Raw genomic sequence first — 26,266 nt, 5'->3', positions numbered from 1 at the left:
TGTGCATCCCTGGGAGCGTTGTCCAAACACTCCTGGAGCTCTGGCAGCCTTGGGGTCGTGCCCATTCCCTGGGGAGCCTGGGCAGTGCCCAGCACCCTCTGGGGGAAGAACCTTTCCCTGAGTTCCAACCTAACCCTCCTCTGGCACAGTTCAAATGTTGCCTGGGTCCTGTCTCTGGTCACAGAGAAAAAAAGTGGATAGAAACAAGGAGTTTATGTTTTCCTTCCTTTCTGCGCTCCCTAAAGTTAATTTAGGACCTGAGCACCCTGACCTAGTGGAAGGTGTCCCTTGTTTGGAACAAGGTGAGATTTCATGTCCATTCCAATGCAAACCATTCCATGATTGTATGAATTTGTGCAGGTACAATATTCAAAATGTCCACAGAAAAGTTTTGTGGGAAGGCAGAGAAAATAATTGTGGCAAAGGAGCTGTCTGCTATTCACACACTACTATTTCCTGTGGATTAAAATGGCAGATTGACATAAATCAATCAAATTGTCATTGTGTGCTTATAACTTGTGGAAAGGAACAGGAACCGAGGCTTTTTTTGGTGGCTTGTTTTCCCCCACTGCAATGACAGTAATTGGCAGGACATTGAAGGACAACGAGCTGTTTCATGCAGTATTTTGACTCAGCAGTGCTGTGTTCTCCTAAGGAAGTCAGATACCCCCAGAGCACACACCTCTTTTGGAATTCAGAGCAGGGATCAATGTTATTGCTGCTGCCCTTCACACTGTATGTCCATACTGACTGATGTCAGGGGTAAAACATAAGGTGCTTTCCAAGCTGATGGGAAAAATAGTGTGGAAATGGCTCTGCATCCAATTACCAGTGTGAGGGGAGACTGTGAATGCAGAAAAGAGTGCAGGTCTCTCTGCCACTGCACAGCTCATTTCTGGAAACAGGACTCATTTGCAGAAATGATACAATTATTTTACCTCCTTATTGCAAAGAATATTTTAGTCACAACAGGAACAATGTGAACTTCAAACATGTGCACATTCCTTGTAAACAGGCCTTGAGAAATACTGCAATTACAGACTGCATTACAGTCACAGGTATTACAGTGAAATAAAGCTTAATTTATTTAGTTATTTCATCTTTAGCTAAACTAAAAAAAAAAAAAGTGTTTTAAAAAGAATGGTGATTTTATATTCATAGCAACTATTCTTGTCATGGGAAAGTTTTAGAAATGGACAGGAACCATGCTTTTATCCCACATAACCCTTCTGCTCTGCTTCTTTCTGTCAGGAGGAGAGGAAAGAAGGGAAAAATGAAATAATAAGAAACCCCACTGCAAGCTAAATGCAAGTAAAAATTTACAAATGGAATGACCTGGGCAGGGAACAGTGAGAGGGAGAACTTTTTCAAAGCAGTGTGGGCTTGTAACCATTAGTTACAACAGCATCTGAAAAGCCTGGTGACACAGTTATGCTTAAAATTGAAATGTTAAGCACAGAGTTTTGTCTTTTTGGCTTTAGCACTTTATCTGTGTCAGCTCCAGTCCAGGCTGGACTGGACCCAGGAACTTCATCCTTGTTTTCCTGTGCAGCCCCAGTGGGGTCCAACACCACCAGTGCATTCCAGGTCCCTGGCTATCCTCCTTCCCAATATAAACAATCCTTTCCCTTCACTGACCCTTTCCAGCTCTTCCCTCACTTGTAGGGGACCACCTGTGACAGGTACCCCCTGATCTGGATGATCCCTCGACCAGCTTTTCCTTCTCCTTCCATGTAAATGCTTTCCTCCTTCGTTTAAAACCCTCACTTTGCCTCTTAATTGTACAAGTTCTGACTGGAACAACTGAATGCAATTTAATAAAGCAAACAGATTAATTGAGAGAAAAAACAAGAGACATTAAATAATAGTCTCAGCAATTAGACAAGGAAAGGAATTAAATCACTTAATTTGAGTACCTTAGCGTTATTCACTGTAGAACTTAATTTGAATTAATATGCAGTATACACACATTAATAAATGTCATATATGGGTGGCTCTTTAACGAGGAATATTGAAAGTAATAGCAAAAAGGATTAATCCTTATATTCTCAGTAAAATTGCTTATTTAAGGTCTGGCAAACTACTGTTCTAATGAGGAAGTTATAATGTAGAAATACAGTGCTGTGAATGAGACAAGGTTCAGCTGTTGGAAGAGCTCTTAGGTTCAAAGTGAAATAAATGTGGTTGTTTATTGTTTTTTTGCTGTTATTTTCCTGTCATCTGGGCCAGCCTTCTGGTGCAATGACTGTTCTGAGCACGGGAGTGTAACTGGAACTATGGGGAATGTCAGGCTTTTCCACAAGCTGTTCTACTCACTTCAGTGCTGCATTTTTCAAGGGTTAGGCTGGCTGGGGCTGTGGAAATTGCAAGGTCATTGTATTTCTCCTGCTGTATGGAAAAAAAGAAAAGTTTTTTTACTCTGTAGTTGAGTTTCAGAAGTTCTGAGGCAAATGGTCAAGGTTTATGAGAAAAGTGGGTTTGGGCCATAGCAAAGAAAAGTGGAATTTTCTCTGTTGGCTGGAGCCAAGAGGCTCATTTAATAACAAATATTTGTGTACCTACCTGATCATTTTTAAGCAGCTTCTGGAAGCAGATCCTGAAGATGCCCAATCAAAATGTATTTATTTTAAAATGAATCTAGCAATCAATCCCTCTAACAAGGACTATAATTGTAAATCATGCACTACACCACCCAAAGGAATATCCATTGTCTCCCTCTTTTCCCAAGGAATGGAAAGACAGATGCCGTGAAACTGTTGGGGCTAGAAGTGTCCTCCAGATTCCACATTCTGCCCTTGAGTCACTTCCTGAGTCAGTGAAAGAATTTGGGACTCAGTATTTGCAATCTCTCTTTATTGCTGAGAATCTGTGGAATTACCTAATGATTTGTTTTATAATTTCACCTCTTTTGGTTAAACTCTGTTGCTCTATGTGCAATGCAGGGGGATTTTTTTTTTATGTTCTGGCAGATACTCCCACAGAAAACACCAGTGACAGCAAAGAACCAAACCCAGAAACTGAATATTGCTCATTCATTAAAAGCCCCAACATGATTTACTGACCTTGTTACAACAGCATTTTCACAACTTAACATTTTAGTTCTACAAGTGCTTAGTCACTCAAGGAAACATTCCAGCTTTTTAATAGCATTTTCCCAGTAAATATATTTAATTGATATTCCACAGCATAAAAAGGGACTTCACACTGGGATAATTTAAACCACTGCTCATAAATATCAATATTTTTTTCCTTGAAATTCCAGTAATTATATACTTGCTGCTCTTCTAATTGGATATGAGTGTCATCACCTACCACAGGGCAGCTGATTGCAGGAATAGCTTCAATGTTCTGTCCCGTTAAAACCCTTTAATGGCAAAGCCTCCATGAGCAGAGGCAAGCCAGAGTTAGCAGAACTCTTACGCTTTTAACAGCTTGTCAGATTTTATTAGACTTTGTGAGAGTCTGTATTTGCTTTTTATCTCTAAAGCATTGAGTTCGTATGAGGACTGACATGTTTTGTAACAAAACAAGTAACTTGTAGTGCTGTGGCAGAAAAGAGGGAAAACTGCAAATGTCTTCATGTGAAATAAGTCATTATAGAAAGAATTTTAAAGGGAACTAATGGGATGTGTATTTCCACAAGTACCTGGTTTTTCCTCTCTTTCCAGGCTTTGGCAGTGAACCAAGGAATTGTCATTCCAGTGCGTGAGGCAGCTTTACTGAACACATGGCTGTGCTTCCACATGGAACTAAAATTGTGCCATTCCACCCTGTTTATACTGTGGAAAATAAATCCTGGGCCTATTTTTATAAGATCTCAGCTGTGCCCAAAGTGGCATGGCAGAGCAGCCCTCTTTCATAAAATTTAGATATTCAGGATGAGCCTGTTCAACCTCTGGGATATTTGCAGTGAGGATGTTATTAATCCTGAGAGAAGCTGGGATAATATTTTCCAAAGGGGCCAAACTCTCCCTTTCAGGAGGTAATTAGGTGCTCCAGGATCTGTGTGTCAGCAAAAGGGAAAGTGAGAGTTGGTTAGAAAGTTCTCATGAGACAGCAGTGATAAAGTATTGCAGCTCATATATATATATATATATATGTATATATATATATATATATGTATATGCACATATGTTCAGTGCTGGATGGAGAAATATGCTGATGTTTAAAGTCCCTGCCTGCCTGAAGAATTCCTCAGGTTCCCAAGCTTTTATCCCATAAAATGCCATGCTTTGGGAATGTTCCAAGCAGCTTGTATCTCTCCAGTGAGGAGTCCAGCCACAACCAAATGTATCAGACAGCGGCAATGAGCCAGGTATGTTCCAGTGACAAATTTAAATTCAGTCATAGAAGGTTGATTTTATCATCCTTTTATAAGTGTGAGGACAACCCCAACAAAATATTTGCCATGGTAGTCCTGGAAGAAGGAACTTCTTAGGTGTTTAACAGCATCCAGAGGAATGGTAGGGCTAAAATGTCAGTGAAGGATAACATCAAAATCTGGATAAATGTTAATGCAACACCATTTCACATCTGGAGCTGTTCCAGGGCGGGGTCAGGCTGGAGATCAGGGAAAGGTTCTTCCCCGAGAGGGTGCTGGGCACTGCCCAGGCTCCCCAGGGAATGGGCACGGCCCCAAGGCTGCCAGAGCTCCAGGAGTTTTTGGACAGCTCTCCCAGGGATGCACAGGGTGGGACTGTTGGAGTGTCTGTGCAGGGCCATGGGTTGGACTCCATGCTCCCTGTGGTCCCTTCCAGCTCAGGATATTCCATGGTTCTGTGATTTTACCACACTGAGGTAATAAGCAAGTAAGTCAAAGGTCTGTATCTACTGTGCATGGCTCCAATACACACAGAGGTTTTTTTTATGGATAACTTTCTTTTGGCACATTTTTTACATCCCTAAATATGAGTACATGTGCACACAGGATGTCTCCAATAAAAGTAGGATAATAACTTTAGATTCTATTAAAAAAGGATCCACAGGCTGCTTAAGGACCAACCTTTCTTTGACATTGAGGAGAATATTTCTGGGCAAAATGCAATATTCCATCCTTAGCTCAACTGAAAGAAAGGGGTGCGGGTGGGAAGACTTCTTTAATTTTCTTTTGTTACTTTACTCCCACGCAGACATGCAAAGACAGTGTTTAAAAGCCATCCCAGTGCAGGAACAAAGGAGTGCGTTTTTGCTGTTTATATCAATCTAAGGAGAGAGCAGGTATTCCAGACTTATTGGTGTCTTTATTGGAATACTTAGGGGTATATTAAAGTAGACAACAACCATTTGTCCCAATAAAGCAGCGCAAGTATTTGCCAATTTATGTACTCCAGCAGCATTTTATATTAAAGTCAAGCAAAATTTTTACTTTTGCCAGGTATTTTTGTATAAAAACTCTCCTCTTCCCATATTTCACCCCCATTGGCTATTTCCAGGCAATCTCCCACTTGTTCCCAGCAAAGGAGCAGTCACTTCGGGATTGTGTTGGATAATTTTGGAGCACGGGTGGAGGAGCTCACAAGGTGTGCCAAGCACATCCTGGATTTGTCTGCAGGCAGAAAAGCTCTGAAATCCCTTCCAGCTCTCTCAGCTGTGTTTACACATTTCTGCTTCCATCCTGCAAACACTTCTGTGCTGGAGACACACAAAGATCTTATTGGGAATGGCATCTCCCTTCAATTCCCCAAGTGTTTTGTCACACACTCCTTATGGCACCCAGAAAGGCTTTGGTTACAAGGGAAGTCAGACCTGTTGGGTTCCACATGGCAGAGACAGGGTGAAAATACACTGATGGTCCATAGGAGCATGTGGCGTTATCTGCAGCTGCAGGTATTTTTAGCAGCAGGTTTTAAATCCAAGACTTTATTCTTCCGTGGTATAAAAGAATGCAGAGGTTTAGGCAACAAAAGTTTTTTGACACAAATTTAAGGAAAAAATACAATAAAAATCAGTCCATCTTCAAAATACCAACAACAGTGAGATTTGTGGTCTTGATTTTAATCTCCACTGCCACAGCTTTGCTCCCACTGCTTTGAAAAATATAAAAATATTCTTTTCTTTTTCCAGTGGTGGTGAAATTTCAGTTACTGCCACAGAAATATGAGAACGGAACACATCCCTTTCATATTTATTTTAACTATTATTCTCCTCAAAGTTGCATTGCATTTTAGTGTCGCTCTTTAGTGACATTCTGTATGTACCTCCTTGTAAGATGAACAATGGTTCGATATTGTTTAAATGAAGGACAAAATAATTGTTTTCTCTAAAAAAATCCACTCTAAAAAACCCCAAAAATTGTTTTCTCCACTCTTCTCCTCTAACAGCCCTTTTGTCTGTGTGACTTTTCTGTGCACAGAAGGAAGACAAGTTAAGGGGAAGGGAGGATTTTTCCTCATTTTAATACTTCCAGAGGATGGTAGTGCCAGCTATTTAAGCACAGATGTGAGAATAATTTAAGGAGTAGTGTGTCCAATCCACCTCCCCATGCATTTGTCTTGCTAGGAAAGCCCTTCACAGGGAAAAGATATGATTGATGGGCGAGTTAGGTAGGGATGAGTCACCTGGAATTTAGAGCTTACATGGTTTTAAGAAGTCATGCATGGTGTGTTAATTCTGCCTGTGTTTATCCTACAAGCCTGGGCTTGCTTACAAAAATACAAGACCAGACAAAAGCAATTGAGAATACACTAAAGGAAACAGGGTGATCGCCTCTTTTTCATGCTCTTATGGATGTCCAAAACAATCCTGAACTTTAGCAGTTTTGGAATTCTTGTTATTAATTTTCATTCAGGTGTCTCTTTGCTCTGTGATCAATGTATTATTTTCTGCAGGTACCTATTATTGCCGTATCAGGACAACAGAATCAAAATAAATTGGACAATTTCTTCCATATCGTTTCTATTGTGTAAACCATTAAGAAGCTGGTATTCAGTGTTTCACTCCCCAAATTCCCATGGGGGCTTTTCCTCACCGATCTGTCAGGTGAAGTATATTTATACAGCTACTGTATATGTCAGTTAAATATTTAGGAGATAGGAGAAAGGGAAAATCCGGGAATGTTGAAGGGGCCTCACCTCTGCTCTATCTTATTCATCCTTAAAAAGAAAAAAAAAGTGAAATAAAATTATTTTATTATCCTTTTTGTAGTGGCATTATAGCAGACAACTGTAAGGCTGTGTCCTGAGCATGTACTTCCACACCCCTGGAAAGATTGTATGCTGGGAATCAGACTGTCAGCTTCTAAAAGTCTCAGAAATACCTCAGGGAAGTGTAAAACTGGCTGAAAACATCTTCAGCTTCCTACTGGGTGCAAGTTCTGCTTCTTTGGATGTGCCCATCTTTGTGTGACAGTGGATTCTTGGCCAGAAAGGCTCTGGCTGAGTGAGCCCAGGATCAGAAATGCACCCTGGGAATACCAGAGCTTGGAAGGATGCACTGAGCCATCCCAGCCCACTGTGGGCTTCATTAGAGAGAAACCTGTGCTTAGAAAAGGGATTAAAAGCTTTAGAAAAAGCCTTTGGGGAAAGCCTCCCATCCATCCCTGGGATGGGGAATGGCCGATGTGTGTGTAGAAGAAAATTGTTGCAACACTCACAGTCACCAGGAAATCATAGAGGAGTCACAGAATTATGGGATAGTTTGGATTGGAGGGGACCTTAAAGCCCATCCAGGGCCACCCCCTGCCATGGGCAGGGACACCTTCCACTAGCCCAGGTTGCTCGAAGCCCTGTCCAGCCTGGCCTTGGACACTTCCAGGGATCCAGGGGCAGCCACAGCTTCTGTGGGCACCCTGTGCCAGGGCTTGCCCACCCATCACAGGGAGCAATTCCTTCCCAACATCCCATCTAAACCATACTCTTTGTCGCCACAGGGCTTTTTCATGCTGAACAATCCCAACTCTCCCAGCCTTTCCTCCCAGCAGAGCTGCTCCATCCCTCTGATCATCCTGGTACCTCCTGGACTTGGTCCAGCAGCTCCATGTCCTGCCTGTGCTGGGATCCCCGGGCCGGATGCAATATCAGTAATTAAAGAAATTGACTGACATAAAAGAAATCGAGGCCTGTTCCATCACAGAGTGTTGCACACATTGATGCAACATGGTAAAACAGTTAGAAAATGCCTGTTAACTTGGAGTTTGGATAATTTCTGTCAGGTTTAAAGGGACTAATTCACTGCCAACTCCCCATTAGGTGAAGATTCTGAGTTTATGGAGTCTCCTGAAACAGTGTCATTAGAAATGCCAGATGTGTAGCTCCAACGTGCTGTAGACTTAGACTCTAATCCAAACATGTCAACAGCTTTCAAGGTGTTTGTGCAGATCAAGGGAGAGGAGCTTTTCACTTCAGCTTTTCCCTTCTGTTCTGCTAATAGGGTTAACACATGTTTCCCAAGGACAGGGAACAGCATCCTGGTGCAGACAGTTGCTTAGAAGAGCAAAAAACAGATTGAAGTTGGCAGGATATTAAATAAAGTTAGGCACTTTCAGGTTCCTAATCAAGCTTACAGAAAGTTTACAAAATATTTATGAACTTACCTTTCCTCTGAAAAGGCTTTTTTTTGTTGTTGTTGTTGTTCCAAATATAGAACTGATTTTTCAATTGAATTTTTCTTCTCTGTTCCAAAGGCTTTGACTTCTCTCATCAAGGCATAACTTTGCTTTAGTTGTTATGCAAGAGCTCTGAGTCATATAAGATAGGAGAAAAGGCAGCAGAATTTCTCATTTTTTTTCTGCAGGAGTCTGACAAGATACAGCTTAACAACAGCTTATTCTTCTGTCTAATTGGGATGCACAGTGGACAAAGTCAGAGGTATTTTAAATCAGAAAGTAAGAGAAGTTGAAAACTTCCCAGGAAGGAGAATACAGGACAAGGACAGTTTGAGGAGACATTCTATCATCAAATTTTCTCATTGGCAAAACATTTTAGGCACTTCATTCTACTTTTTTTTTTTTTTTTTCCCTCATACACGTCAAGGGTACTCAGACAAGCAGAAATAATGGCCTGTGGCTAATGATTGAAAGGGAATGTCAGAGAACTGCTAACCCAGACACATGTGCCTTATAACAAATTTCCCTCTTCTCCTTGCTTTCCTGCTCCATGCAGGACAAACAGTAGCACTGGATATGCTGCCATATCTTGGAGACAGAGAATGACGTTTTAGGTTGGGAAGGACCTCCAAAGGTCAGCGGGTCCAACGTCAGCCAGGACAGGTGTAGTTACAGGAGGTCACTCAGGACCTTTTCCAGCCAAGATTTGCTGTCTCCAAGTGTGAAAATTTCAGTGTCCCTTGGAAATCTGTGAAAATTTCTGACCACACCACTGGCAACCGTTTTTCTATCTAATGAGAATTTTCGATGTTTTGGCTTGTTCTTGGTGCTTCTTAATCCACTGGAGTGCAGCTCTGAGAAGAGAGTCTGCTCTGTCTCCTCTCCACCGTCCCGTTAGGCCACTGTGGAGAGCAATATTTTCCAGTTTATGACCAACTGGAGGTATTTGTCCTGGGCTCTGGCCACTCCTCCTGGGATCACAGCCCTCCCCTTCAGTGTACCAGGTTCCATCCCAGTCTGCCACTGTCTACAGATGTGCTGAGGATGTTCCCTGTCCTGTCATCACAATATCAGTACCAGTCCCTGGAGGTCATCACTAGGACTGACCACCCACTGTGTGGACTTTGTACCACCAATCACCATGCCCTGAGACCACTTTTCCAGCCCATTTTCCGCCCACTTCATGCCCTTAAAAATCCCACATCTCTCCACTTAGGCCAGAAGATGTTTATGGAAGGCTTCATCCATGACATTACTTTAAAAAAGGTAAACAACACGCACCGTCCTTCCCTTGTTCACATGGCCCCTTGTTTCACTGTGGAAAGTGATCAGGGCAGCTCTGGTTTTCTCTTGGAAGACCCTTTATGGATTTTCCTGCTCTCAAACTGTTCTGCATGGGCCTGGATCCTTAACAAGATGAGGAAGCTTGAGGGAATGAGGTGAAGCTGACAGGTTTGTGCTTTCCACAATCTCCCTTGCCCTTCCAGTAGGTGTGTGGGATGTGACTTTCTCCTGTCAGTTTCCTGCGTCTCCTGGCACCTCAGAAGTGATGGAGATGGTGGAGAGCAGTTTTGCTGTTAGGAGAGAGTGTTTGAGATCGCTTAAAAAATCATTGGCAAACAGTATCAGCAAAAGCCAGATTTAATATTAAGAGAAAACATGACAAAGTTTTTTGGCAAGATTCATTCTACTGCTTTCAGGACAATTAAGGTGCAACAAGGAAAAAACAAGCTACAACAAAACGAAATAAAATCCAGGCAATCAAAAGAGAAATGAACTGAGAACTATCCATGTATGTGTGTGTGTGTGTGAAAAGACAGTGAGGGCAAGGATAAAAAGGAACAGGGCCCAAAAGCTTAACACCATTCAAACTTAGCTGTACTTTAACTGAACTTAAACCTTACAACTGAACAAAGGAACAGCACTTAACTTAAATTATACCTGAAACTTAATTTATAGCTTAACCTTAACAATTTAACAGAGGAATAACACTTAACAGCATGGAACCTAACTTGTAACTTCGAAGTTATACTTAGCAACTTAGCAAAGAACAGCATTTAGCAACACTCAAGTAAGCCTATAACTTATGTTAAACTTAGCAACTTAGCAAAAGAACAACACTTAGCAGCATTTAAGTAAATTTATAACTTAACCTTCCTTACAGGCCTAACTTAGATATCCATGGTACTTAAGCATCTAAGAGAGCAGCGTTTCTCCCAGATCCGCTGCAGCGCATGAGCAGGTGCATGCACACAGACACCCCGAGTCAGTGCAGGCAGGGCACGGTCAGGAATTCCCCTCAGTCAGGGAAATGCTCCCTTGGGAAGCCTTTGCAGCTCCCGCCAGGCCCAGGGTCGGGCCCTGAGCAGCGACGGTGTCGGCCCAGCACTTGTGGCCGGCCGGGGATGTTCCCAGTAGAGGAACAGAGAATTCCTGCTCTGACAGGCGTCCCCTCAGAGGGAGGATCCGCTCACAGCCACTGCAGCCCAGGAGAGCTCCAAGGGCCCATTTTGGAGCCCTGGTTATGGGGCCCCAAGAGAGGCCCTTTGGTCAGAACAATCTTTCATCCCGGCCACACTGTGGGGCGCTGCCTTCTCTGAAAGTGTGAGAACGGGAATGTTCGGCCATTCAGGCAAGAAAAACATTTTCCAAGGCTGTTTGTAAGGAAAAGAGGAGCTGGTTAGACAGCAGCAGTTGCTGGGAGCAGAGAGTGTTTCTGATGAGCTGGGGAGGAGCTGAGCCCAGGGGCTGTTTTCAATGCCGAGCATTTCTCCGACCCAGAGCAGCCTGGGCACGGCAGGGGGAATGCACCATCACACACACACACTAAACATATTCTAGGTGGTTTCGGTTTCATTTTTCTTGGAGTTGTGCCCCACCTTTCGAAGTAGCCCAGCTGGAACCCCTCAGCAGGAAGCCCCCTGACACCTCGCTTTCTCTCAGGTTTTTAAATTTGCTGCAGGTGCTGGTTGCTGAGTCAGAGCCACACTTGAGTTTTCAGCTTTGACTTGTTCCTCCTTCCTTGCTTGGAATGGCTCCAGTGAAGCCACTCCATCTTTATCTTAGTGGTAAGAAGTAACATTTTAGAAATTTTTGGGATATTAAGAGAGACAGGACCACTGGGAGCCATCTTAAAGCATGATTTATTGCCTCAGTCTCAAGGAGTGAGAAAACCTTCTCCGCATATTCCAGGAATCTGTGGTCAGTGGTCACAAGACCACAGGTTACAAAGGGTTTTAAAGGTTTATTTGCCAAAAATCTACTGCTGCACATATTGTTTTAACTTTCACACCAATAGCTAATTAAACTATCACGCCTCCTGCCGTGCAGTGTGGCCTTTTTTAATCCGATCATACAGTGACACACAAACTACTTGCTACACCTTAAAACTTCTTATTATTTCTGTAGCTACTTCTATATCCAAACTTGAAAACCTTAAAACTTCCCACTACCTAGCTTAATATGTTTCTACAAATCCATATTCTTGCTCATGGTCTCTAAATTCAGAAGCCTTTTCTAAAGTCTCAGGTCAAACCCTGTATTCTTTTCTGTATTTGGGGCTGCATGAACAAGATTTTGAGGGTTGTCTGTGCCTTGGTTTCCCACAAGAAATGTCCTGGACTGACCTGGAAATACCATAGGAACATGAGCTGCTGCAGGAAAGACCTCAAATGAAAGTAGAAAGCTGGTTTTGAAGCAGATTGACTGATTCATCAGCTACACAGATAAATTGTTAACTAGATAGCTAGAAGAGAAATTAAAATATGATGGACCACTGTTTTGTGGCTGCCTGATTTCTCTGTCTTCATAGGAACTCATTCAGTTTACAGAGAAGAATATCTGACTGTTCTCTGGAAAAATACACTTCTGAGAAACAATGCATAGAATTATGCTAGAAACAAATATTTTTTCAGTGTTTCCTATATATTACTAATGATGCATATAAGGAGCTGGGACACCTCTTTCTCTGAACCAGACATGCTTCAAATTTTGATTATTCATTATGTGACCTGCAGAGATAAAATAAGCTTTAAAAATTTGTTGGTTTTATAGTCAGGATAGCCAATGCCTCCTGAATTTGTCGTGTTTTGTCCTTGGTGAGAAGGGTTCTTCTTTTCTCCTGCATCTTATTTTGATATGCTTGCAATTTTCATTAAATATGATTAGCAGAGGAGTGTAGGTCAACAAGATTGACCAGGGATGATCTTGATTTAACTTAAGCTGAGAAGAAAGTCAGTAACACAAATATTGGGAGACGACAAAGGCAGATCAATTGGATTATGATTTTCGGTGCTCTTGGTTGAGTGATTAAAATGACCTGGAGAAGAACTTCCCTCAGCACTGATTCCATTTCAAAGGTGAGGGGAAGGGCTCTCATCAAGTGTCAGGAATTGGTTTGAGGCTCTCACGGGCACTTTCTGTATGTGTCAGGTTATAAGATTAGAGACCCTGCAGGCACCTGTGTTTTAACTGGATTTGAGAAGACATGAAGAACCTGACTCTTACTTTTTTCCTAGATCAGAAGGGATGTTTAACCAGCAGCTGTATTTGTTTTGAAAGATGCAATTGGATTTAGCCTAATCCCAGAGACAGGGAGAGAGAGCCTGGGTTTATTAGCTGCTCTGAAGGGAGGCACCTGCCTGAATCCAGGAGCACATTGCAGTGCTTCCAGCACTCAGAGGACCCAGAAAACTCCAACTGAGTCATGCTGTTTATTCTGTAACAATATGTTCTGATATATTTCCAAATTGATGATCCAAGGAGCCAGGCACAAATTGTGATTTACAGCACTGTAATGTCGCTATCCATTTCCTCTCAATCAGCAAGGAAATCTAGCACAAAGTGCTTACTTGTATATCAGGGAGAAACTTATTTACATCTGCCTCAAAACCCACCCAATTGTAAACACATTGTGGCTGAACACAGGGAAATGAAAAGCACTCAAACATTTTCTCTCAGCAATTTGTGTCTGAGCCCACGGCGGAGCCTGTGGTGCAGCTTAATAGGTTGTTGAGAATTAGCACATTGTGGGGAAAGGTCTCTGTGCTTGCATAAATGTACGGCCTTGAACTGGGTTTTAGCAGAGTAATGGGAGACAAGTTTTAAATAAACGGGGAGAGGGGTGTGTTTTTTGCTCTCTTGCAAGGTTACTGTGAGGAGAAGAGTGTTTGGTCTTTCAAGGGACAAGAAGAAAGAGGTCTCAGCTCACTAAATTTTCATCCTTAGTTGTACAAATGCCTCCCACCTTGTCCATGGGTCAGGGGTGACCAGGGATGTTTTAGAAACTCAGCCCTTCTCAAATTGTTTTGGGCTTTTTCTACTGAGGAGACAACAACAGTGTCAAAGTTCAAATGTTTTCAGTGAAAAAAAAAAAAAAGGAAATAAACCAAAGCCCCACCATATTTACATTTCTCATGGTGTAAAGAAGGCATTTTGTGTTTGCTTACATAGAGAGGGTATGGAAAAAAAAAGAAGTGCTGAAAACAAAGATTGAAATGGACAAGTGAGGAATTGGAGTGTGAGCAGGGTGGTGCTGTGTGGAAGATGGGTGGTGTGTGAGCAGGAAAGCACATTAAAGTCCATCCACTGCCACCCCCTGCCATGGGCATGGACACCTTCCACTAGCCCAGGTTGTTCCAAGCTCTGTCCAACCTGGCCTTGGACACTTCCAGGGATCCAGGGGCAGCCACATCTTCTCTGGGCACCCTGTGCCAGGGCCTCCCCACCCTCACATGGAAGAACTCCTTCCCAATATCCCATCTAGCCCCGCCCTCTGGCAGTGGGAATCCATTCCCCCTTGTCCTGTCACTCCATTCCTTGGAAATTGTCTCTCTCCATGTTTCCTGTTGGTTCTTTCAGGTCCTGGAAGGCCACAGTGAGGTCACCCCAGGGCCTCCTCTGCTCCAGGTGAACAATCCAAATTCTCCCAGCCTTTCTCCATTCAGAGCTGTGCCCAGAGACAGCAATGTTCTGTGTAATCCACAATATTTGCTGTGGTCAAGTTTAGTAAAGAATCTTAAACTTTTTTCCTTTACAAAGACATGCACATTATGATGCATGTTTAGATCAACTTCCAAGTTTCTCATAAACTTTGGAATATTTCTAACATGACCTGTTGGAGAATTTGCACCATGGTTCTAGGACTAATTCAGTTTGCATCTGATGTGCATTTTTTAAAATTCTGGAATGATTTCGCTCTCAGTTTTTAACTAAGGGAGTTAACAACAAGAGAAAGGCAAATAATTCAGTGCAACCACCCAAAGATCAAAGATGATATAAACATGGGAGATGTGGACAATATTTCCACTTTCACTTCTTTTCGTAATTCGGTTCCAACCGGTTTTTCCTAGCCCTGACTTTCCTGTGTGTTTATTCTCCCCTTCCTTATCCTCCTTGACTCCAGTTATCATAGTGGATGGAACATTTTCCCCCAGCAGCAGCTGCATTTTGGGGAGTGTGAGGTGATTTTCCCAAATATATTCACTGCTAATTCCACCAAATTTGATGCCTATAAAACATGAAATAGATTTTTTAAAAAGCATACAGCAGCAAGGTTTTTATGATGACAACATCATAAAGAAGAGAAAGATAAACCAAAATATTTATTTTATGACATCCAGCAAATCTTATTGTTTCTACAGTTCAAGGAAAGATTAGTTAGCACTGTCTGGAAGACCAGAAAATGTGATTATTTTAATGGACACTACATTCTGCACACACACTAAGGCTGGGAAATGGCAAAATAAATCAGGGAAATATTTCCATCAATATCAACCTAAAGTCCATTTTTTTAATCTTTTATATCAGGTGGGAATACCTCAGGAAGTAAATATTTTCTTTATCTCTCATTTCACTTTTAACAGCATTCTGTGTTTATCTTCCCTCTGTATTGCCTATGATTATTTCTTTTAAAGAGGGAAGATGGAAAACAAAACCACACATTTTATTTTGTGACTTTCATCTTTTATAGCCTTATTATCTGGATGGCTACATCTCCTCGTGTACTGTGCATACACAAGAGGTAAAGTAATTAAAGATTTTAAACAAACTGTGCTTTTAACAAGGAAAATTATACACACACAGAAGGATGAGCTTTATTTCTTCTTTTAAGGGGCCCTGTTATTTCCTGAAGGAGCAAAATGATTCTGCTATTGATCTCTGGGAGGGGACAGGGTATTTTTGAGGTAACACACGGGCTGAACAACAGAAGAAATCATAATGTGGAGATAAAAAAATCTGAATTTCTGGAAGTGCCACTGAATGTGCAGCAGTAAAAGTTTCAGTCTTATTAGAGCACAAAGAAGCCAATGGACCAAACAGACCAAACTCCACATGAGTAAGGCCTGGTTTTAAGCTTTTGAACACAATTCTCCAGAGTTCAAACCAGCACAGCTGAAATTAAGGGCATATTTGAAGAATTTGAGCATCATCTCATTCAAGGAGCAAAGAACCTACATTATTTTTTAGGATTTCATATACATTGAAGGTCTAAGGTAGCAGTAATATTCTTCAATGGCCTTTTGTAATAACCTGAAAACACATTTCCAGCTCTCCATCAAAAATTTCCCAGTTTATTGGTGAAAGGTTGCTATAGGATACATTTAGGAGTGCATTTATCATGAGTCCTGTTCTGGTGTATCCTTGGTTTAAGTACATTCTTTACACAGTGAGGAAAGTATTTACTATAATATGCAATTTTTATTCTATAATGGCTGCTCTAATTCTCCCCGATAAATTTGACTTTGCCTTTCCCACTCTGCGTGGCGCCTTTTTTGGTGTTTGGAATCTTGTTAACATTTTTAATAGAATATCACCCCGTGAAATTATAGACCATAGGGGGTAAATTAAGGTAAAATAGCAAGTAAAAGGATCACTGAGGTGTCATTGAAATCGAAACAAAACTTTTAAAGGAAAAGCAATGTGTTACTGTATCCACAAAGAATTTTTGCTGTGGATTTGACACCCCTGAATTTTCACAAGTCCTGCTTTCTCTCAAGGCTGGCTTACACAAAATCACCCAAATAGGATGAAAAACAATCTCTGCTTACAAACAAACTTAAGTAAGAGCTGTGGGAAGGTGGAGAGGAGGGAGAAAGGAAGGAAAGCAGAGGATTTGTTTTTCCTATTGTGAATCCTTATTATTCTGGATCTGCCGTCTGACTAAATGTGGATTTTCTTCTGGAAAACCTACCAGAAAGAGTATGCATCTCATAAGAATGAACTGCCATAATCTGTCCAAGCTCAGAATTCAGAGTCAATGGGATTTAAATACATCAAATATTCAAAAACCAAGCATATGTGGCACTTAACAACGTGGGGATATTGATCAAAGGTAGGACTTGATGATCCTGGTGGTCATTCCAACTTTATTGATTTTTATGGAAAGGTAAATGCTTTAACAAATCTGTTCTGTACATTTAAAATTTTGGTAAAGTCTCCCATTTCTAATATTCCAGTTTAAATTTTCAATGTTTAACACAAATAGCTAACAAACCTCTAATCATCACGTATTTGTGTTCTGCACTAGGACTAAACAATTTCAAAAGCAGTTTAATGACTAAATCTTTAACATGATTAAACCCTACTTGTTCTGCACTATAATACATCCAGGAAAATGCAGAAGCTGGAAGAGATAGGGGGACTCTAGAATGCAAAGCAACAAAAAGACTTTGTCAGTCTCTGGTATTTATTCCAACCTTGTTTGCAGTAAAACACCATTTTTTGGGTGATGTGTCTGCCCCAGGTGCAACATAAAGTACCTGACATCCTGTTACTAGAGATAGATCACAAACTAAAGACCCAGATGGTTAAATTATTCTTCATTTTCTCCTCCTGTCCTTTCTGCTGCCCATATTCCCCAGCCAAGGACGGGTGAGAAACCTGCTGCCCATTTACACTGTAACAGAGCTGAGCAGTGGTGCTCCCATTCATTCTGATTATTTGGGATATGAACCTCCTTTTCCACGAAGTGTAACAAAGTGCCAGTAGCAGTAATGACAAAGCTGCTGCCCTTTTCTCTCACACCCTCGAGTTGCACCATCAAGAAAACCTCATTCCTTGTGCCAGCTTCTGCTGTTTTTGGGGATGGCCGTGTTTCTTTTGTCTGTGGAAGTGCGGTGTGGAATCCAGGGCAGCTGCCAGGGAAACAAAAGGAAGGTGTTTTTGCAATGCAGAGCTGTTGACTGGAGTGGCTCTGGAATCTGCAAGGCAGGGATTGTTTTTCTCCCATAATAACTCTGAATACAGCAATTCAGAGACTTCTCCCTCCTACTTTGAGCTGTTGAAGCAGGTAACTAATGGCACCTCAGAAAGCACATTTGAAACATCTTAACTCTGAGTTGGCAAGGCAACCCTGAAGAAGAGCTTGCTCTATCTGCACCAGCCTTTCGTGTTCCCCGGCACACCTCTCATCTCATCACACTTGGGGGCCTCAGGAGGGACCTTTCTACTCTGCCAGGAGAAAAACAGTTCTGCTGTCTGTCAGGAGCAATTTCTGACCCGTTAACATTTCCTCTCGCCGCATGCCAGTGGTTAATACCCATTCCCTCCCAGATCCTCCTTCTCTCTGACTCTCTCTGTCCGATTACCATTTGGAAAAGGTTCCACAGGCCCCCATCCTGCCTCAGTCCCTGCTGGTGTCTAATTAAAGCCTTTTCCAGAGGGCTGATCTGTGCCCTTTTATGCCTGGCTCCACATCTTAAGGAGCTGACAGGTTGTCCTTAGGAAAGATTCCTGAGCTGAAAATAAGGATTTAGCCTGATTACAGCTCCCTTAGCCTGTTTTGGGGTGTTTTTTTTTTTTTTTTGCTGTGAAACACCTCTGGCCATGGCTTTTGTTATTGCTAAGGCACAGGGAAGCTGGAAGCTGTCAAATGCAGTAACATGAATTGAAAAATATCACTCTGTCTCTAAATCAGGATCATAATTATGACCAATTCGTTTTGCTCCAGAGTTTATCTCCTATTATCTGAAGCAGGGATATTAGAGCAAGAAATAACCGCTGATATTTGTGGAAGAATTCTGACAAAAAAAAGGGTTAATGAAATCACCTGGTTAGCAGTGCCATATTTATGTATTTTAGGAAAAGGCTAATTAAAATGGGGTGCCTTTAATTACCATATAAATTCTAAGTTGTCTCTGTTGAGAGTGGGAGGAACATGAAAGAACTATACCATTAAGCAACTGAGTAGGTAAAATGCTGTACATAAAGTGCTTGTTTAATCAGTGTGGGTACAAACTGGTGAGAGCCTGGTTTACAGTGTTTCCACAGTCAGGCTGACTGGTCTGGGTTTTTTTTTTAATTCTATGTAGGTTTTTGATTTTCTCTTTCCATTAGAACAACCTGCATCAGCTACAACATGGGATATCTCTGTGCAACAGTCTAACCTTATCTCCTGCAACCAGAACATAATGGTGTGAATAACTCTGGTAATTGTAGGGCCAGTGACAAAGAGAGGCTGGAGCAGGGCAGGTATTAGAAAGCATCAAGCTGCGAGCACCAATGGAGAGGAAGAATCACATCATTGCGGTGTTAGTGATGCTTCCCAACCTGGAGCCAGCTGCCACAGCAGTGTGGGAGGCACAGCTGGCTCAGGAGCTGGGTGAAATAACTGCTCCACGCTGCTGCAACCATCCCCTGCTAAATCAGCCAAGGCTTCTAGACAAAGATTACGGGGATAACTGAACACCTGCACGGGTCTAGGAGCAGAATCCATAGCTTTGCTCCCACTTGGAGGCAACTGCATTAGAAGATGTAAGGATAAGTTATGTCCTGTCTGCCTGAAAAAGTCTGTGCCTCAAGTGCCTGAGACGTTTCTGGCATCCTTGGGTACCTCAGTGAATGTCTTCGTGCTCTCCCAGCCACCTCCGACAGCTGTTCCTCATTTATCAGGAAATATGGGGCAGGTTTTGCTTTGCATATTGGTAACAGAAAGCCATCAGCAGAATTTACACTGCAAATAATGGTGCAAGAGAGAACAAACTGTTACAGCAATTCACAGCAGCAGAGACACACAGAGAGACAGGAACTGCCTCAGGCAGAGTGTCTGGGTGTTTATGGATATTAATGTGCATCATGGACCATGGAAAACCTTGCAGGGGAAGGAACATTAAAGCTCATCTCATTCCACCCCTCTGCCACGGGCAGAGACACCTTCCACTAGCCCAGGTTGCTCTGAGCCCCATCCAGTCTGGTCTTGGACACTTCCAGGGATCCAGGGGCAGCCACAGCTTCTCTGGGCACCCTGTGCCAGGGCCTCCTCACCCTCACACAAAAGGATTTCTTCCCAATATCCCATCAAAACCCACTCTCTGGTAGTGGGAAGCTGTTTCCCCTTGTCCTGTCACTCCGTCCCTTGGAAATTGTCTCTCTCCATGTTTCCTGCTGACTCCTTCAGGCACTGCAAGGCCACAGTGAGGTCACCCTAAAGCTTCTCTTCTCCTGGCTGAACAATCCCAACTCTCCCAGCCTTTCCTCCCAGCAGAGCTGCTCCATCCCTCTGACCATCCTGGGGCCTCCCCTGGACTCTGGTCCCCGCTGTGCTGGGCCCAGGGCTGGGGCAGCTCTGCAGGTGGGGTCTCACCTGAGCACAGGGGCAGAGGGGCAGAATCCCCCGTTCCCTGCTGCCCACGCTGGGGCTCAGCCCGGGGCACGAGGGGTTCTGGGGTGGGGCAGCTCCAGCTCACCCACAGCAGCCCCGAGTCCTTCTCCCAGGGCTGCTCCCTCTGCTCCTCCCCAGCCTGGATTGACCCCAGGGGTTGCCCTGACAAAGTCTTGTTAGATCTCCTGGGATTCCCATGGGCCACTTCTGGAGCTTGTCCAGGTCCCAGGATGTCATCCTGTCCTTCAGGGGTGTCACTGTGCTTCTACAGTACTGCTGATCTTGAGAATGCAATTAGACCATTTTAAAAGGGGAAATACGTAACAAATCCCCTTTTCAAAGACAATTACACATTGAGATGACCTTTTGTTAGAGGGACTGTGTAATTATGAATTGTGACTGACTGCTTCTTCCCACAGCTGGGAATCTGGTGCACACACCAGTGCCTCCCCTTCTCATCACAGTACAGGCTGCTTTTTAAATATTTATCAATGATGCTGAGATGTTTCATGCATTTGATTATTTTAGAAAGGTTGGCCCCAAATCTGTTTATTTATTGTTTGCATTTCCCAAGCTGTTCCTGTCACACCAGTCTTTCTGCATTTGCAGTACAAAGATCCAACAAAGGTGTTTATGAGATTTCTCTTCCTTCCCGTTAAGATTTTGTTATCTCTGCCAGCTCAAGTAATTGAACTAAGTCCTTACTCCTTACCCAGGTTCATTACTCTACATAGAAGAGGATAATGAAATAATTGTGAAAACATCAGTGTTTGAAAGGGCTAGAAGACACAAAGAGAAAGAGAAAGAGAGTCTGCAGCCTTAAGTGAAGGAATTTGGTGTCTGACCCTTCTCTGCTGGATAGAACTTAATGATGCTCCCCCTAAATTAGTGAGTGTGTTAGATGTGAAGAGCTTTAGGAAGGATATCAGTTTCTAGGCTTTAAAAAGGAAATAGATTTCTATTTGTGCAGTTCTTCCTTGATGCTGTTATCAGTTGTCTGTGTTTGGAAGTGCCCAGGGCTGGTTTGGATGGGACTTGGAGCAACCTGGGATAGTGGAAGGTGTTCCTGCCCATGGAAGAGCATGGCATTGGATGGGCTTTAAGGTCCCTTTCAGCCTAAACTAGTGTGGGATTTTTCGTTTAATAGGCACAGAACCTCTGGAAGCTCATGGCAATTGGGAAAGGTTGTCTGGAAAAAGCAAAGATCACTTGATCTTCATGAAGGACAAGTAAGAAGATTTGAGCAAGCTTAGGCTGGTTTGCCCCGTATCAAACCCTGGGAAGGTGACAGCAAATAATCCTGAAACCCTTTCCAAACATAGGAAAGACACCCAGCAGTCAGTAGGAATTTCTGAAGGGAATATTGTGTTTAATTGGCAGCCCCCATGGGCTTGGTGGATCAGGCCAAGCAGTGGATGCTCCAGGCTTCGTCAAGACCAAGCGTGTGTTCCACGGAGACCCAGGGACACAGCCAGGTCTGTCCAGGGGCCTCAGACACCCACCTGTGTCCCCAGGCCCTAGTCTGTCCCTGCTGCCACCCAGAGCTGGGGAGCCTTTGTTTGTGCAGTCACATCTCCTGTGTACACCCTGACACGTCCTCGCTGTCACCTCATCCAACCTGGGGTTTGCTGTTGGTTGGACACAGAGGTCTGGAATGTGAAGAACAACAATGGAAAGGCAGGAAATAGGGTATAATCAAAGGACCCAGGGCAGTGATTGGGCTCATGGCTCAGCCAAGTGGCACCTGCTTACACAAAACTTGTCCCTCTTATGCCCTTGTCCCTGTATTTTTCCTATATTTCCCCTCTCCAATCCATTTTGTTATCTCCAATCCATTCTGTTTCCCCTGCCTTTGGTGCTTCCCCAAGCATGTAGTCTCACACATCTCCACACTGCTCTTAAAACATGCCATCATGAATTTTATGGTGTCTCCAAATGCCCTTCCATGGCACCCCATAAGTTCTATCCTCCTGTAGTCTGTAATTCCCTTTATTTTTCATGCCTTTCTGGGGACACAGTTTATTTCCTTGGCTTCATCTCACATCAGGAGCACAGGGCAGCTCCTCAGTTGTCCCAGCAGGTGCTTTAAGTTCTCCCTGGTTGCCGTCTGTTGCCTTTTCCTTGTGTTTAATGAGATTTGCCATTAGTCACATAGCCTGACTCCACGTCCTGGGAACCAAGCAACATTTCAACTCAAAATTCAGTTTTCACAAGTCCCTAAGTTTCACAGGAAACTGTTCTTCTACCTGTAATTAGGGAAATTAAAATGACCCCTTTTGCTTTGGAGCTGGGTCATCCTTCATGGAAACATTGACAGGTTTAATTCAGGTGGAGGTGTTTAGAGTGGTGTGAGTCCAGGTCTGCTTTAGCTAATGCCATGTCATGGACTGTTTATTTTCTGACAGTGCAGTGGTTTTTATTCCTATTTTAAAAGGCAGGTTTCTTTTATGTGGTGCTTAATAAATGAATGGTCTCAAACATACAGACACGGAGCAAAATCCCTGTGTGTTATTGGTGGTAGAGTACAAAACTACCTAGGATAAAGCCCTAAGGATGCTCCGGAGGAACCAGGCAATGTGACCCAAGCACTCATAGAATCATAGAACCATTGAGGTTGGGAAAGATGTCCAGGACCATCGAGTTCAACCTGTGCCTGATCTCCACCTTGTCACCAGCCAAGAGCCCCGAGTGCCACCTCCAGCCCTTCCTGGGACACCTCCAGGGATGGGGACTCCAATACTTCCCTGGGCAGCCCCTGCCAAGGCCTGACCACCCTTTCCATGGAGAAATTCCTGCTGATGTCCAACCTGAGCCTCCCCTGGCCCAGCCTGAGGCCATTCCCTCTCCTCCTGTCCCTGTTCCCTGGGAGCAGAGCCTGACCCCCCTGGCTGTCCCCTTCTGTCAGGGAGTTGTGCAGAGCCAGAAGGTCCCCCCTGAGCCTCCTTTTCTCCAGGCTGAGCCCCTTTCCCAGCTCCCTCAGCCTCTCCTGGTGCTCCAGCCCCTTCCCCAGCTTTATCCCCTCCCTGGACATGCCTGAGATGTACAACAAAGGGAATGAAAGCAGAGAAAAATTAAGTACTTAGCAGAATATATGCCTAACAAAATATTTAGACTAGGCAGTCATTATCTCATAATTAAAAAAATAAGTCCAAAGGAAAGCAAATGAAAAGTTGTCTTTCAAATTGGTATTAAAATGCTAATTTTTCATGCGTCTAATGAAGGTTCTAATAAGAGTGGAAGATGAGAGTGATTGTAACGGGTGAAATACCAGTTCCCATTTTAGCTGTCATTTTAACAACATCATTCTGTCAGCTTGTTGGAGCTCTGTTGATCCCAATGTATTTCATTTCCTCGCTGGGTGTCTGCCTGTGTAAGGCAATATTGTTCCAGTGTGAAGTGTCTTCATCTCTGTGCAAGTGCTTGAATTGATCTTTAATCTTTTCTCCAAATGAATTTTTCAAAATTATTTTTGAATGAGCTTTTAGTGCCCGTGAAAGGTGTGAGATGTATTTATTCACATTTTTCCTCTTTTTTTTCTCTCTGAGTCATGACATGAGTTGCATATCTCATTCCAAATGACAACTTTCTAGATAAAAAAGTCTCTCCCATTATATCTGAGGCTGCAGCAGTGCAGATTTCCCATATTAAGTATTATAACCCAGGCTATTAAATATCTCAGCACCTCACATCTGAAATGTTTCCTATGAGCTAAATAACTTTCCAAATGACTTTGCACTTGCATGAGAATTCCAGACCCACCTTCTTCCACTCTGCCATGTTCAGCTTTAAATTTGATTTGCTTTTCATTCCTTCTCCATCCTCGCTGGCACTGATTTCAGTCATTCTCCAGCAAACAGTCCTGCCCATAAAAATATGAAGTGAAATTTCTATATTGTTTCAAAGGGACAACAGGAGAAGTCCAGACAGTTTAAGGCTGTCATAGTAGAATTTGGTTTTAACTGTTAAACGTTTTATTCCATATAGGTAGTCTCCTGTTTGGCTGTTCAAAAGGGGACAAAACCCAAAAAGAATCCCCAAAACACACAGAAAATCCTTATTTGTTTGTTTGTTTGTTTGTTTGTTTGTTTATTCATAGCAGAATTTTCAATTATTTCAGAACTGAACATTAATACTAAGTCTTTTCGAAAAAGGGCATCCAGCTGCCAGTCACCAAGGGAAATAGAATGGCACTAATGGATTTTACCAGGATCACAGTTTGAGAAGAAAGGAATCTTATCCTTTCCTGAAAATATCCTTTGACAGTCACAACACCTCCCTGCTGCAGTTTTGCTTTATTTTTTTAGTAAACAACTGAAAACTTTCTTCTGCAGGAAGCATTTATCCATATTTGGAGAACAAAGAGGGAAAATTTCTATTAATCTGGGAAAACAAAACACAAAAGAGCTAAGTAATGGAATTGCAGAACACCAGAATGGTTTGGGGTGGAGAGGACCTTAAAGTCCATCCAGTCCCACCCCTGCCATGGGTAGGGACACCTTCCACTAGCCCAGGTTGCTCCAAGCCACATCCAACCTGGCCTTGGACACTGCCGGGGATCCAGGAGCAACCACAGCTTCTCTGGGCACCCTGTGCCAGGGCCTTCTCACTCTCCCAGGGAACAATTCCTCCCCAATATCCCATCTAACCCTGTCCTCTGGCAGTGGGAAGCCATTCCCCCCTTGTCCTGTCCCTCCAGACCCTTGTAAATAATCTTTTATTACTTCTAAAATAAAGCTTTGCTAATTGAAATTCCCCCAAACAGGAAATTACAGAAGAACAGAGGTGAATTTTAAGCTGTCCTGTGTCACAACACACAGGTGGATCCAGCACAGAAAGTGGGAGCAGCAGCGATGATGTCATTTAAATTTAAATGCTTTGTCTTCCCTATTTTATTCACACTCTAGCTATAGGTTGGTTTTGTCGGAGTTAAACGCCTGAATTTTTACAGTTTTTTTGTTGACAGAACCTGCAAGATTCCTTGTTCCTTGGCAAGACCTTGAATTTCTGATTGTGCTGTCGAGAAGCACTAGGATTAGCATCCATTATTTTTGAGGAAGCCTGGTGCTCCTCACTTTATCCAGAGATTAACCATGGTCGAGGTGGGTTCATACAGCACCTAGAGCTTTACAAAGACCTCTCAAAGCCACAGCAGTGTCTCTTCTTACTTATCTAAATGGGGAGGGGGGGGGTTGTATCCATATTTTCTCCTTTTTGATGCATAGTCCCTCCTTCCTGAAATATTCCACCTGTTTCACATGGGAAACTGCTGTAGGAAAAACAAGCTCCTAAAACCTCTGTTCAGTGCCCTGGTTTCTTCCCTTGCAACGATTCGTGTTTCTGAGAAGGGTTTCTTAAAAGGACACTGCAGCTCTGACCCAGCTCAGCCTGGCAGAGAAATAAAAAGGAACTGATTGTTTACATAACCAAAACACCAGAAATATTCTGCAAATTCATGTGATCTCTTACAAATCACTTGTTTAACTTGGCCCTAAGAAGCTGTGCCATCTTTGCAAACATATTAAAAGGGAATTAAGAGGTAATTAAATCCAATAAATGCACCCCCCCCACATGACACAAAAGTGATATTTGATTTCATGTTCATCAGTTCTTGTCTGCACTGTGGCTTTCAGTGATTAGCTAAGCTCTACCTGCTAAAATATTACTTTATACTTAGATATTCCAGGTATTTATTTAGAACTTGCTAAAATAAACCTGCCATGGGTTAGTATGAATTAGCATGTGAGGCCATTGATAACAAACCCAAAGGTACAAACAAAAGTACTTTACTAATTGGTTGCTTTCAATTTATTGGTTTAAAATATAATTTAACTTTTAAACTGTGAAGTGCTCACCTGAAAACTTGGTCTTTCTTAACAGATATTGAGAGAAAATACTTCTACATATATATATAATAATTCAGATATGTATTTTTAATATGATTACAGAGGTAAAATGATAAGAACATACTCTTTATTTATTGTCATACACCAGCTGTGCTTTCTCTCTGCGATTCTTACAAAGCAAATGAAAGCCAAATGCACTGAAAATGCTAAATTTTTTAAATCTTTTGAGTCATTTCAAGTCTTTATAAATGGTGCTCAGTAAACCCTGCAGACAAATGCTGA

This window comes from Chamaea fasciata, unplaced genomic scaffold, assembly GCF_029207755.1.
Source record: "Chamaea fasciata isolate MVZ Bird 193981 ecotype frontalis unplaced genomic scaffold, bChaFas1.0.hap1 SCAF_10, whole genome shotgun sequence".
Lineage (NCBI taxonomy): Eukaryota > Metazoa > Chordata > Aves > Passeriformes > Sylviidae > Chamaea > Chamaea fasciata.
This window is presented reverse-complemented; position numbering follows the sequence as displayed.